The sequence below is a fragment of the Apodemus sylvaticus genome, chromosome 7 (genome assembly GCF_947179515.1).
Source record: "Apodemus sylvaticus chromosome 7, mApoSyl1.1, whole genome shotgun sequence".
Taxonomy (NCBI): Eukaryota; Metazoa; Chordata; class Mammalia; order Rodentia; family Muridae; genus Apodemus; species Apodemus sylvaticus.
Window position 1 is genome coordinate 19,419,562 of NC_067478.1, and position 12,277 is coordinate 19,431,838.

The following is a 12,277-nucleotide window of genomic DNA, read 5'->3' on the forward strand; positions in this document are numbered from 1 at the left end:
GTGGATGCGCCTAGGCTTCGAAGTCTAGCCCTAGGAAACAGAGATGCTCCTTTGCAGAGTTACAGTAGCCAAAGCCAGCACCTGCAGAACACAGACAGAGGCGAGTCTCCACCGATTTAGGGGCGTGGCCTCCCGGGAAGCTCCAGGGGGCGTGGCGCCTCACCCTCTGGTCCAAGGCTTTCTTTCGCTGCGCGCACGCGTACTTCCCTAGAGGCGGAACGGTGGGCGGCGCGCACGCTTCCCGGAAGATGGCAAATGGGCCATAGAGGGGGGAGGGAGCAAAGTACACACGAGGGCGGGGCGCGAGGCGGAAGCGCTGAGGTCAGCTGACAGGGTCTCGTGACGGCCGGGGCGGCGGCCACGCACGCGCGTTGGGTTTCAGCGCTGGCAGCCTGGTGGAAGATGGCGGCGTCCAGAGCGAGCCTCTGAGAGGCAGAGGGAGGAGCGGAGGGGTGGGGGCCGCGGCGCAGGAACCCGCGGCGACAGGCCCCGGCGGGGAAAGGGAAAACGAGAGGGGACGGGGCCCGCGGCGCCTCATCTCACTCAAGACGTGGAGCCGGCGGCGGGCGGAGCTCGGGCTGGAGAGCCTCCAGCCTCCGGCGAAGGTAAAGCCGCCTCCGGCTCTGGGTTTCTGCGATGCCGCTTCCCACCTTCGGGGACCCGGGGGCTCCGGGCAGGGACCACAGGGCGGGCGGCGTTAAGCTGCTGTGGCTCGAAGCTGCTAAAGCAGTGACCCTCCGCCCGGGGATTCCTGCGCTCGGACCCTCCCCTCCCCCGGCTCTGAGTGACATTTGCCCGGGGCACTGCCCTGGCAGCCCCACCCCTCTCTCTGCCTGGCAGTCTTTTCTCCCATCACTATCCCTGTCCCCTACTTCTCTCGGCCACTCTCCCTGGCTCGACTCCACACCTCCTTCCCCTGTGGGCTCCGCCCTCGGGATTCCCTTCTGGATGCCGGCGCCTCCGGTTTCCTAGGTTAGCGGTCCTCCTTCCTTCCTCTTGGGGTCCCGCGTAGACTCGCTTGATTTGTTTGTTTGTTTTCTCCCCTTGTCTCAGTTTTGTTTCGATTTGATGGGAAAGGAGGAGCAGCTGCTCTTCTCTTCCTCAGGTCCTTTATCAAACACCAAGTTTTCTCCCCAAGGCTTTTCCTTCATGCAAAGTAGTCTGTTCACTGTTGCCCGTGCTGGGCTGTGATTTCACCTCTGAACGCTGCTTTTGGTGTAGGTGAAGCAGCACTTTAGACGCTCAATGAAGTGGGCGAAGGTGTCGAGAGTGCACCTGCGTGCCCTTTTCCAAAAAGAGCCCTCTATTGTAAGATGCTAAATTAGCCACTCTTATCTTGAAACCGTATCCCTGACTGATCATTTGCTGGAAGGATGATGTAAATAAAATCGCCCCTAACCCAGAGATGAATCCCAAAGGAGTGATTCCTTTCTTCCGCAATCTGCTTTTCCCTTTTATTCTACAGTTTAGGGTTTTTTGTTTGTTTCTAGTGCCTCATTGTTTAACTTAATTTAGCTTACAGTATAAAACTCTTAATTTTCATATATAGTGTAAAACAATGTTTATATTGCAATATTGCAAATGGTGGCTCTGGCTTTTAGTACCACTTTGCATTCAGAGACCGCCAATCCTAGTTGAAAAAACACTGAGTTTACATTTGTTTGAAAACAGGAAGTACAACAAAGTAAAGGAGAAAAAAGTCCGAGTCAGGAAACAGGGATGTAAGCCGGGCGGCGGTGGCGCAAGCCTGTAATCCCAGCACTCTGGGAGGCAGAGGCAGGCGGATTTCTGAGTTCGAGGCCAGCCTGGTCTACAGAGTGAGTTCCAGGACATCCAGGGCTACACAGAGAAACCCTGTCTCGAAAAAACACAAAAAACAAAAAACAAACAAAAAAAAAAAAAAGAAAGAAAGAAAGAAACAGGGGTTTAAAGTCCTGGGCCAGTACCAGCATTCGTGTTCCCCGAGAAGCTATGGCTCTTCTTTTCTGACGTGGCAGAAGTAATCTAACTCATACTAGCAAGCATAACTGCAAACAAACCAAGTTTTTAAGGTAAACATTTACGAAGAAAATGAATGTCTACAGTAAAACAGTTACACACTGCTGAAAAGCATGGATTGTTTGGTTGCTCAGGTAAATGGTAATAATCTGTTTTTCTTAAACTTAGAGGAAAAGTTAATAGTGGAACCTAGTGCCCAACAGATAAAGAAAGAGCAGAAATCAAGAGCATGTTATATCCGTGTTGGCCCCATGCCCCCAGCGCTTGTAATTACACGGGTGAGTTTGAGGTGGCTGTCTCAGACTTTTCTCTTGCTTCTCTGAGGAAAGTGTAAACAAAGTTAGGCAACTACATGGCAGCCTAGTTTTGTTTGTTGCTAAGGCCTAATGTCTAGTGGAAGTTAAAGTTTTTAGTTCATTATGTTTGTTTTAGGATAACTTTTTTGCACTTGAAATGTTGTTTATTTATTTTGCGTGTTTGAGTCCATGTAACATGTGTGAAGGTCAGAGGACAGCGTGTAGGAGTGCAGTGTGTTCTTCATTGTGTGGGACCTGAGGATTGAACTCAAGTAGTAAGCTGTAATGGTGTCTCCATTGTGTGGGACAGAAGGATTGAGCTCAGGTTGTTAGGCTCATCAGGAGGCCTGGTAAAATCTTCTCCTCAGCCTTTTTGTATAAAATACTTGTTAGCATGCTCTTTGCTATCCTGAAACCATTTATACCATTTAACAGTGATTCTAAGACAGAAAGCCTTGCTCTAATCTGTACAGCATGATGTGTGTATGTGTGTGTGTGTGAGTGTGAACAAAAACCAGCTAAATAAACAAAAACTAGACTAACTAAGTTGATCACTTCAGAGTCAGCTTAGAGGGCTGAGGACATAGAGAACCACTAGGTCAGCTCAGACATGAAGGAGGAGTTAGAGAGGAAGGGGTGAAAACGAGAGGAGGGCTTTTGGACAGTGGTTAAGAGTTCAGCTACAACAGTTGAAAAATGGATAAAAGTGAGTGTGCCAACTTAGAAGTTGTTTACACACAAACTTCACTGGGTACGCTCCTAGGAAAGATGGGAAAAAGGCTTGCTGAGAGTCTGTCATTCAGAGCAGGTGGAGGGGAACAGCAACAGAGCTTTTAAGAAGGTTGAGAAATTGCTCTAACTCTGTCTCTCTTTGGGATAACAAGGTCTAATGTATATATGTGGGTCATATTACCAGCACTATTGATAATAAAATATATTGAGCTTAGTGGAATATGCAGAAGAATATAATACTCAGAACAGAGACTGCCTCCCCCAAAGCACAAGGTCACAGGGTGTACAACACCAGGGTCAGACAGACATTTCTGTAGTTAAATCACTCTCCACACATACACATTATTTTGCAAAAGAATGTAGCTGCTGTGCCTTGTGGTTAACTGTTCCAAGAACATAAGCCCAGCTCAACTCCTACCAAGGTTGCTGTAACCTCTGCACTTGGCATCACAAAAAAAAAGGGATACTCATTTGGTCATGAAATTACTCACCTTAGTTTCCACTACTCTATTCATGTCTGGCTTTCAGTGAAATAAGCCACAGATGAAAAGCTAAAAGGAAGAAAAGAAATTCCTAAGAGAACAGTTATCATAGCTACCCTCAGATTGATGGAGGTAGATGATGTTATCCAACAGGCGATACTCAGATGCTGCATGTGAGGAATAATTTCAGAAACACAGGCACTGAAGGAATCGAACTGAAGTGCTGAAAACAAGAGCACAGCAGAGAGATGCAGCGTGCCTTTGGGGCTTGCTTACCTGTTGTGTTGCCACGAGGAAAAAAATGACAGACCTGTATGTAGTGTCAGTTGAAACTGCCCATTCTGTCTCACAAAAACACTGATAAAATATATTCAAAGACTTGGAAATACAGGCAGAGAGCTGGCTCAGTGGATAGGAGAATTGTTGCTGTTTTTAGAGACCTGGATTTGGTGATCAGGCTCAGGCTAGGTTACAACCACCTGTAACCAGCTACAGAGGATCCAGCTCCCTCTTCTGGTCTCAGTACCTACATCTCCCCCCTCAACATACACATACATTTAAAAACAATAAAAATAAAAGTTAAAAAGAGTTTGGGTGGCTAGGCCATGGTGGTGCACACTTTTAATCCCTATCTTTATTTCAAGGTGGATGGTCAAAGCTTTATTAGAATTCTAGTACATATTTTATACACACACAAATACACGTATTTACACATATATTGTCTCTAAGATGTATACACTGAGATATATAGTGTGCAAGAGCCCCTCTCTGAAAGATAGATTAAAAATAAAAGGGAGGAAGATGCACCATGAAACCAAAAGATGGCTACATTAATAGACAGAGCTGCCCCTGTGGCATCGGTATTGATTAGTACAGGCAAGGTCTCCACAAAAACAGACCTAGCTATAAAACAAAACTAAAACATTTTTAGAAGACAGGAAAACAAGTGTAGGAACTTTAGTATTTAGAAATATATTTTTACAAATACCTCGGCCATATAGGTAGGCTCTTCTTTGACTAGATATAACTTAAAATATCCCGTTTATTCCAGCCTACATTTGGCCATGTGTCCGGTTACCTGTGCTCAGGTATCATGCATCCTTCTTGTCACACCTTCCTGGGTAGATTTCCTGCCTGACTCTAACCCAGAATCCACCCTCCCTCCCTCCCTCCCTCCCTCCCTCCCTCCCTCCCTCCCTCCTTCCCTCCCCCCCCCCCCAAATTTCCCACCTCTGTTTCCTGCCTGATTCATAGGGCATAGACTTTTTTGTGTTGTTGGTTTTTTTTTAATTTGGTTTTTTTTCAAGGCAGGGTTTCTCTATATAGCCCTTGCTGTCTGGAGCTCATTCTGTAGACCAGGCTGACCTCGAACTCAGAAATCCGCCTGCCTCTGCCTCCCAGAGTGCTGGGATTTTAGGCATGCACCACCACTGCCCGGCAGGCATAGACTTTTTAATTGACAGGTGATGCATCCATTCAGTACATGATTTGGCAAACAAAACAACAACTATAAACACAGGAAATAAGCACACCTCTCTGGTGTATATAAAGTCAAAAGGCATTCCGTGTGCTTTCCCAAAAATCACTTTGCTATGTAAAATTGAATAAAAACAGGACTTTTATGAAAAATAGGTTAGGGCCACAGAACTGTGAGCTATACAGTAATATCTAAGCAGTGGACACATGGAAGCAGCACTGTTTGGCACGGGCCAGTACGCTGGCATTTTGTTAGTTGCTTGTGGACATGAGCATTGGAAGGAGTCACAGTGTATTGAGTTTCTATGACGTTTTTGGAAAGGAAATTTAAATGAGATGGGACACGAGGTTGTTTGGTGCATGCATGGATTGAAGGTTTTGATTTCTGATGTGCATGTACATGCTTTGAGAATTTCTAAGTAGCTGTTGAGCTGAGTGTTTATCTACCTTCACCTCATGTTTTCCCGAGATGTATGAAATAGCACATCAGTAAGTGTGAAGTTGGACCCCTGCTCCTCTAAGGGTTCAGTATGTGCTGGGCAGACTCTCCAACTTCCTCCAACTTCCAGCCCCAGCCCAGTGTGCCAGCCATGGTGGGATAAGTTACAAATAAATTATCAAACCGCCATTGTGGCAAAACTGACTGTATGCATATCAATATACAAACAAGTATGGCCACACCACAGTAAGCAATACAGTTGTCAGAGATATGCACCTTTGTATAGAATCAGTTTGTGATAGAAACATGGAAGGGCACAAATTTGTCATCTTTGTGACTAACTTCCACAAGTGGAATAATTGTTAGCGTTGTTTTCCAGACTGAAAAAGGTAAGTAGAACCTCTCAATTTATAGCTGCTCTAGTGCTGGAAAGTTGATGTGCATTAAGCCCTGTAGAAGATAGTTTGGTGTTTACATTTACATTGATTAGGTTGTGGAGCTAGTTCATTATGAATAGGCTTTCCCGTATGCAAGTGAGCACTTGGACATTCGGGGCAGAAGCCCAGAAGAGAGTATTGGATCACCTGGATCATTTAGAGTCTCGGGCAGTTGTGAATTCCTTGATATGAGTACATGAAACTGAGCAGTCCAGGCTTCTAGACCAGCAGTTCTCAACCTGTGGGTCTTGACCCTCTTGGGAGTTGAATGACCCTTTCACAGGGGCCACCTAAGACCATCAGAAAACACAGATACTATGTTACCATTCATAACAGTAGCAAGTTATGCAGTAGCAGAGAAGCAACCTTATGGTTGGGGGTTGGGGTGGGGTCAGTACATCATGAACTGTTTTAAAGGATCGAGCATTAGGGACGTTGAGAACCACTGCTTTAGTAGATTATCAGTTCTGAGCCATTTCTCCAGAACCTAGTTCAAAATTTTAATATCTTCAACACATTTTCCTTCTGGAGCAGTGTACTTCTGCTGAGTGCATTCCAGTCGTAATCCCTCTTGTTAGAGAAACTGATTCATAGTCATGGGAACTCCCCAGAGTCACTGATTTAGGGAATATTCTTTTAGCAGCTAGTTGAATCCAGGGGGTGGTAATAGTCATGTTCATTGACGTAAGGTACATTTACCTGTGAAGAGGTGCATTCAGTTTGACATACTATTTCTGTGTGCTCTTAACTTTATTCAGCAGCCCATATACTGTCATATGATCTGTAAAACAGCATTAGAAAGCAGTGGGCTTTCTTGTTTTGCCTTTGATAGATACACCCCCTGAATAGTAAGAAGCTCATGTATTTAACCGAAGTACTGAGTGGGGACTGGTTTACACTTGATTAACAGGTAGGAAAGAAAATACCTGAAGTAGTCTGTAGTAAGTATTCCAATGCTCTGCCTTTAACTATAGTATCAGAACTTAAAGAAATATTCAGGTTTTTCATGGAACAGGCTTTCTCTAATAGATCTAAAATTCTATACTAACTTTATTGAAAGTTAGACTTTCATGGCATTTCTGATTTTATGTTCCTTTGGTATTTTTGCTGTAGAATTCCTCTCCCTCAAACTTGTAAGTCATGATTCAGAATGTATTTTTGAATATTTATCAAATTTTAGGGCAAATAAGTCACATTTCCCCCAGACCTTTAAGTCACTGACTTTATTTTTTAAAAGTGGAATATTCCTCTTTAAAGGTAATTTAAAGGTGCCCTGTAGGTTATAAACCCCTTGGCAGAGGTAGATATAATACAGGTATTTTAGAAAGAACAAACTTGAAACTTGTTTCTGTTGTGTAGTGTTGGGTGAGGAAATGTTTGCCACTGACATGCCTGTGTTCTAATAGTGTTTCTTAGGTATAGGGTGCTAACTGTGAAATGTAATTTAAACTGTGTTTGCTACAGGACGAAGGAAATTAACTCCTGTTGGTAAAGGGAAATCAAGTTGAATCTCTGTTGCCCACTAGGGAGGGCCTCCTTTGCATGGTAGAGCTAAACTTTGAAGTACCTGCTAACTGAGATAAAGAAGAGTTGGCTCGTCTTGAGTGTGTCATTCTTGCAAAAGCAATATTCTCATTTGAGATACAATGAAATAGAAATGAGGTCAAAAAAATCTAAAAAATATGTAGAACTAGAATGTATAAGTGATTAGCACAGATTTCACGAGAATTGAGCACATTTCTGAAAAGATGAATATTCTTTCAGATGAAAATTTTCAGTTTGGAAAGAGCAGAGTCACAATATATCTTACATGAAAAATTTATTTTTAAATAAAATAGATAAATCTATCTAGAAATGAAGTGTTCTCTCAGATGGAATCAACTTATGTCTGAATAAAATAGAAGAGATAGATGCATCAGTTGGAATCCATGTATGCATGATTAAAATAGATCTCCTTCAGCTCGGCCTTTGATTTATATTGCTGAATAGGAGAGACAATGAAATGAACTGCTGTGGTGAGTGAGGCTGGGAGTAACTCAGCACAGCACAGGGTCCCAGGTTCAGGACCCAGACCCTGTTTGAAAAAGTCAGGTGTGGAGTACCTGTAATCTCAGTGCTGTTGAGGTGGAGACAAGTGGGTTCCTGGGCTTTCTCACACACAGACCATCTTAGAGTAACCTGTGGGGTTCAGCCCACTGAGAAACCTTGTTTCAGTTTGGGGGGGGGCAGTTTCTGATGAACTCTGGAGATGGGCCTTCATCTCCCCACACACATACTTGTGTTGCGTACCTGCACGTGCACAGTTAACTGCTCTCAAATACTCCCCCCCCCCCCCCGTTGAGATTAACAATTTTAACCTCCCTTTATTTCATGAAGAAATTCGTAGTTATTTTACCTTTTTAAGAGAGAATGGGTCAGAACTGAGATTATTAATATTGATGTGACAAATAATACAGTCGCATACTGTAACCCCTGGACAGTTACTGGGGTATATGACCGCCAGTCAAATACAATGTTACTGCTTGCTTCCCTATTCTGTGACAGTTTTCTCTAGGGGTGTAAGCTCTTGAGGTCAAGGGGTGTTGGAGTAAGGTGTCCAGAAACCAAAGATCCATGCCTTATTGTAGGTGTCATACACATTACATCCACTGATCCACTCTTTCTGAAGAAGATACTCTAACTTGGACTTAGTCACACATTAAAACAAAACAAAAATGACCTGGGTGCAGTACTCTTGTCCCAGCTATGGGAATGACTGAGGCTGCAGGATCACCTGATCCTAAGACTTTGAAGGAAGGCAGCTTAGGTAACTTAATGAGACCCTGCCTAAAAACAAAACAAGAACAACAGCAAAGCAAAAGTGGGGTTAAAGTTCGGTTGCAGGTTTCCTCAGTACGGCACATTTTATCTAAAACAGTTTAGATGTAGCTTTTTAATCTGGGTAAAAATTAATGTTGTTAGCCACTTTTTAACCTTTTGTTTTTAAACAGCACTAAGCTAATTACAGTTGATAGAGATTTCAAATCCAGTTGTGGAGATTAGATTTTTAAGAGGCCAATGTATGGGATTCACCCTTTAGTTTATTACTACCTGAGTGGCAGTGGATACCTTTACAGGTTTGCCTTGGTGCTGTGACTGCCTGCCTGCCTGCTGCCTGCCTGCCTGCCTGCCATGTAGGGTGTATTCTGTGGGGAATGGTGAGCACTCCACCTTAGGCAAGCTTACCCAGGAAAGTAAGGCAGACTCACAGCTTCCCCTCAGCACACTGCGCACGTGTCACTTCCGGCCACATTGGAAGAACTTTGTATCAGACATTGTCGTGCCTCGTTGCCGTTAATATCTTCCTGTCGTTGCTTTATCACAGTTCTGTCTTATCTGTCCATCAATCCGTCTTAATTTTTGATGCATTCTAAAACAAACTCATAGTTGGAGTTCATTACTTGAGAGCAAACTCTGTACTTAGATTTCATAGACTCAGAATGAGGAAATTCATCTCTTCCCTTATTCCAAATTGTCATATTTATATAATAATTACTTGAGATAGTTGTGCAGAATATATGCTTTCAAGAGGTGAAAAAACAGCTGGGTGGTGGTGGTGCATGCCTGTAATCCCAGCACTCTGGGAGGCAGAGGCAGGCGGATTTCTGAGTTCGAGGCCAGCCTGGTCTACAGAGTGAGTTACAGGACAGCCAGGACTATACAGAGAAACCCTGCCTCCAAAAAACAAAACAAACAAAAACAACAACAACAAAAAGGTGAAAAACCTTTTTACTTCAATTCGTTTGTTCATTAATTGTATTTTTTAATGTACTGATTCATCATCCTTAGCTATGTAGTCCTTTGAATTTATTTGGCACAAGCCATGTGTGTGTGCTTAATTTTGCTGTACATGCAACCTTTTCCACTTACAGTCTGGTTGCTGTCTGCTTCAGACTGTGCCTGTCACTGTCTGTGTTTGTTCAGTGTCAGCATAATGTAGGGCCTGCTAAGTGGACTCAGTTGTGGTGGTGGTGGTGGTGGTGGTGGTGGTGGTGGTGGTAGTAGTGGTGGTTGTGTGTGTGTGTGTGTGTGTATGTGTATGTGCACGCACGAAGTCATCTTCTTAGGACCATTCTAATTTTATTCACAAATGATTGTAAGCGGGTGCCAGCATTACTGCCAGTAATAAATTAAAGTGCACAACTGTTGTTCGAAAGCGCAAGGCGTAGAATTCATTGAAAAGAGCCATTGCAGCCAGCACATCATTAAGTGTTGAGCCCGGGCGCTGTGTCCCTGAGGACAGCCCCAACCCTTTCTATTTTGTATTCTTTTGAGGCAGGGTCTTGCTTTTCATCTTTTACTTATTCAGACTCAGTCTCCTGCCTCAGCCTCCCAAGTTCCAGGCTTACAAATACACACTACCAAGTTTGCCAAGCCTGAATTTGACATTGGCATTTTAACCTTTATTACATTTCTGCGAAAAGCATTAACAGAGATGATGCAAAAAAATTGTCACAGTGCCATGTCCAAGTGTGCAGTGAAAGCGTTGCCGCTAACCTCAGTTCATGCAGACCTCAGCATGGCGTCGTTACGGGGGTATGCAGAGAAACTCTTCAAAGACTATTGTAAGTCTTGGTTTGACATTCTTGAAGGGATGAGTTTAGCTGAGAGTTTTAGCGGGTGGCGTGCCTACTGGGCAAAGGCTGTCAAGACAGGATCCTGTCCTACCGTTTACCATGCTTTAAGCTGGGCAGTTATTTATAGCACATGCCCGTAAATGACTCCTACCATGCTGCAGCTTGAGGTTTCATTCAGCCTCAGTACCAGGAGTTCTGCAGTTTTCTTCATGAATAATAAATAAAGACTGCTTAAGTGTTTTTACCCATTAACAATTATATTTAAACTCTTTAGAGCTTATTAAAATAGAGAAGAGATAATTACTGGACATTAAATTTGTTCATGAAATTTCTTTTTTTTCCCCTCAGAGGTTCACAAATGGTTAAGTAAAAATTGTGAATGCTGATTAAATTAATAGAACACTGTACTTTTGAAGTTAGAAATTCTAGGCGACACACAGTGATTTCTTCATCCATTGGGAATAAGGTTCCCAGACACACACCTGTGTTCTTCCTATGCAGACACACACAGTCACATGATTTTTTTTTTCATCTCACCTAGTCACTTATCAGTGCAACTGTGGCTTTTGAAATTGATGTGGCAGCAAAACTCATGAAGGTCCGTCACAGTCCTGCGTGTGTGTGTGTGTGTGTGTGTGTTCTCACCAGGCTTCAGCGTCCTTAGCCTACACTCTTCCTCTCCTTTCACCGGCGCGAGCTCACTGGAGCTCCCCACATGGCCACAACACTGCTAGCCTTCTCTGCTCCACAGGGTCGGGTCCTCTGTGAAGTAAAGTTACCTAACAGTACCTGCCACATCCTAGCAGGCAGTCTGATAAACAGAGGCTGCCAGGTGACTGATGTCCCCAGGATCGTGCACAGCGTGGATTTATAAGATGGAGAGTTAGAAAACCTCATCACATGACTGAGACAGTGGGCAGTTTAAAACTTGTGACTTGTTTGGTTCTGTAACTGACAGCAAACAGGTTGAGTTGTTGGTCTACATTGAATTATAGGAGGTTTGGAATTAATAAAAGGTAGAGAAAGAACCACCCCAGTGGCTTAACGCACACAAGTGCCAGTAAATTCTTGGAAATAAAGGAGAAAATAGAAATGCACAAGAACTTGTGTATCTGGAGTGGTGTATTTAAAACATAATAGTTGCTAATGAATATTCTTGAGTTTTGCTCTAAGTAAAGGCGTTGACTCCTTTAGTCCACACCACAGCCCTTTGGGACAGGTATTCATCCCTATTTTCTAGATGGCTGTAACGAAGAGAAATGGATTTGTTCAGAGTTGTTCCAGGTCACACAGCCAGTGAGCAGTAGCTCCTCTATGTACCTTTGGCAGTAAGAGTTCTCTTTTAAGTTCCCCATCGCTGCCTTGATGGTGGATGCATGCTGACGTAGTGCGTATGTTATGAACATGGACCAGCAGCCGTGGGATCGGTGCCACATCTGCCAAGGTCTTCTCAAGTAAATCCCCTGACCACGGTGCTCCAAGCATCCCCAGGCTAGCTGCCGCTCTGTTTCTGTGGTTTGATGGAAGCTTTTCTAGCCTTCCCCTAATGGTTACAGCCAATACATAGTCTTCACCTCTTTTTTCTTGTTTAAAGCCTGGGCTGGAACTAAGTAGGTAGCCCAAGCTAGCCTTAAACTAAAAAGATTTTCCTAAGGGCATAATACACTTGAAAATTTAGAAAAGTTAATGCCATCCTTGCTGGGAGGTAGGTCCCAGCCTCAGACCAAAATCTGTTTGTTTGTTTGTTTGTTTTGTTTTGTTTGTTTTTGGTTTTCGAGACAGGGTTTCTCTGTATAGCCCT

The 12,277-nt window shown here is 43.7% G+C and overlaps 1 protein-coding gene across 1 annotated transcript in view; it reads left to right on the forward strand.

The window, feature by feature from the left end:
- The first annotated feature begins 383 nt into the window (after nt 1-383).
- Dnajc13 (DnaJ heat shock protein family (Hsp40) member C13) overlaps nt 384-12,277 on the forward strand; it is a 106,870-nt gene continuing 94,976 nt past the window's right edge. Inside the window, exon 1 of the mRNA XM_052187468.1 lies at nt 384-605. The gene's annotated coding sequence lies outside the window, so the exon portion shown is untranslated. The remainder of the gene's footprint in view (nt 606-12,277) is intronic.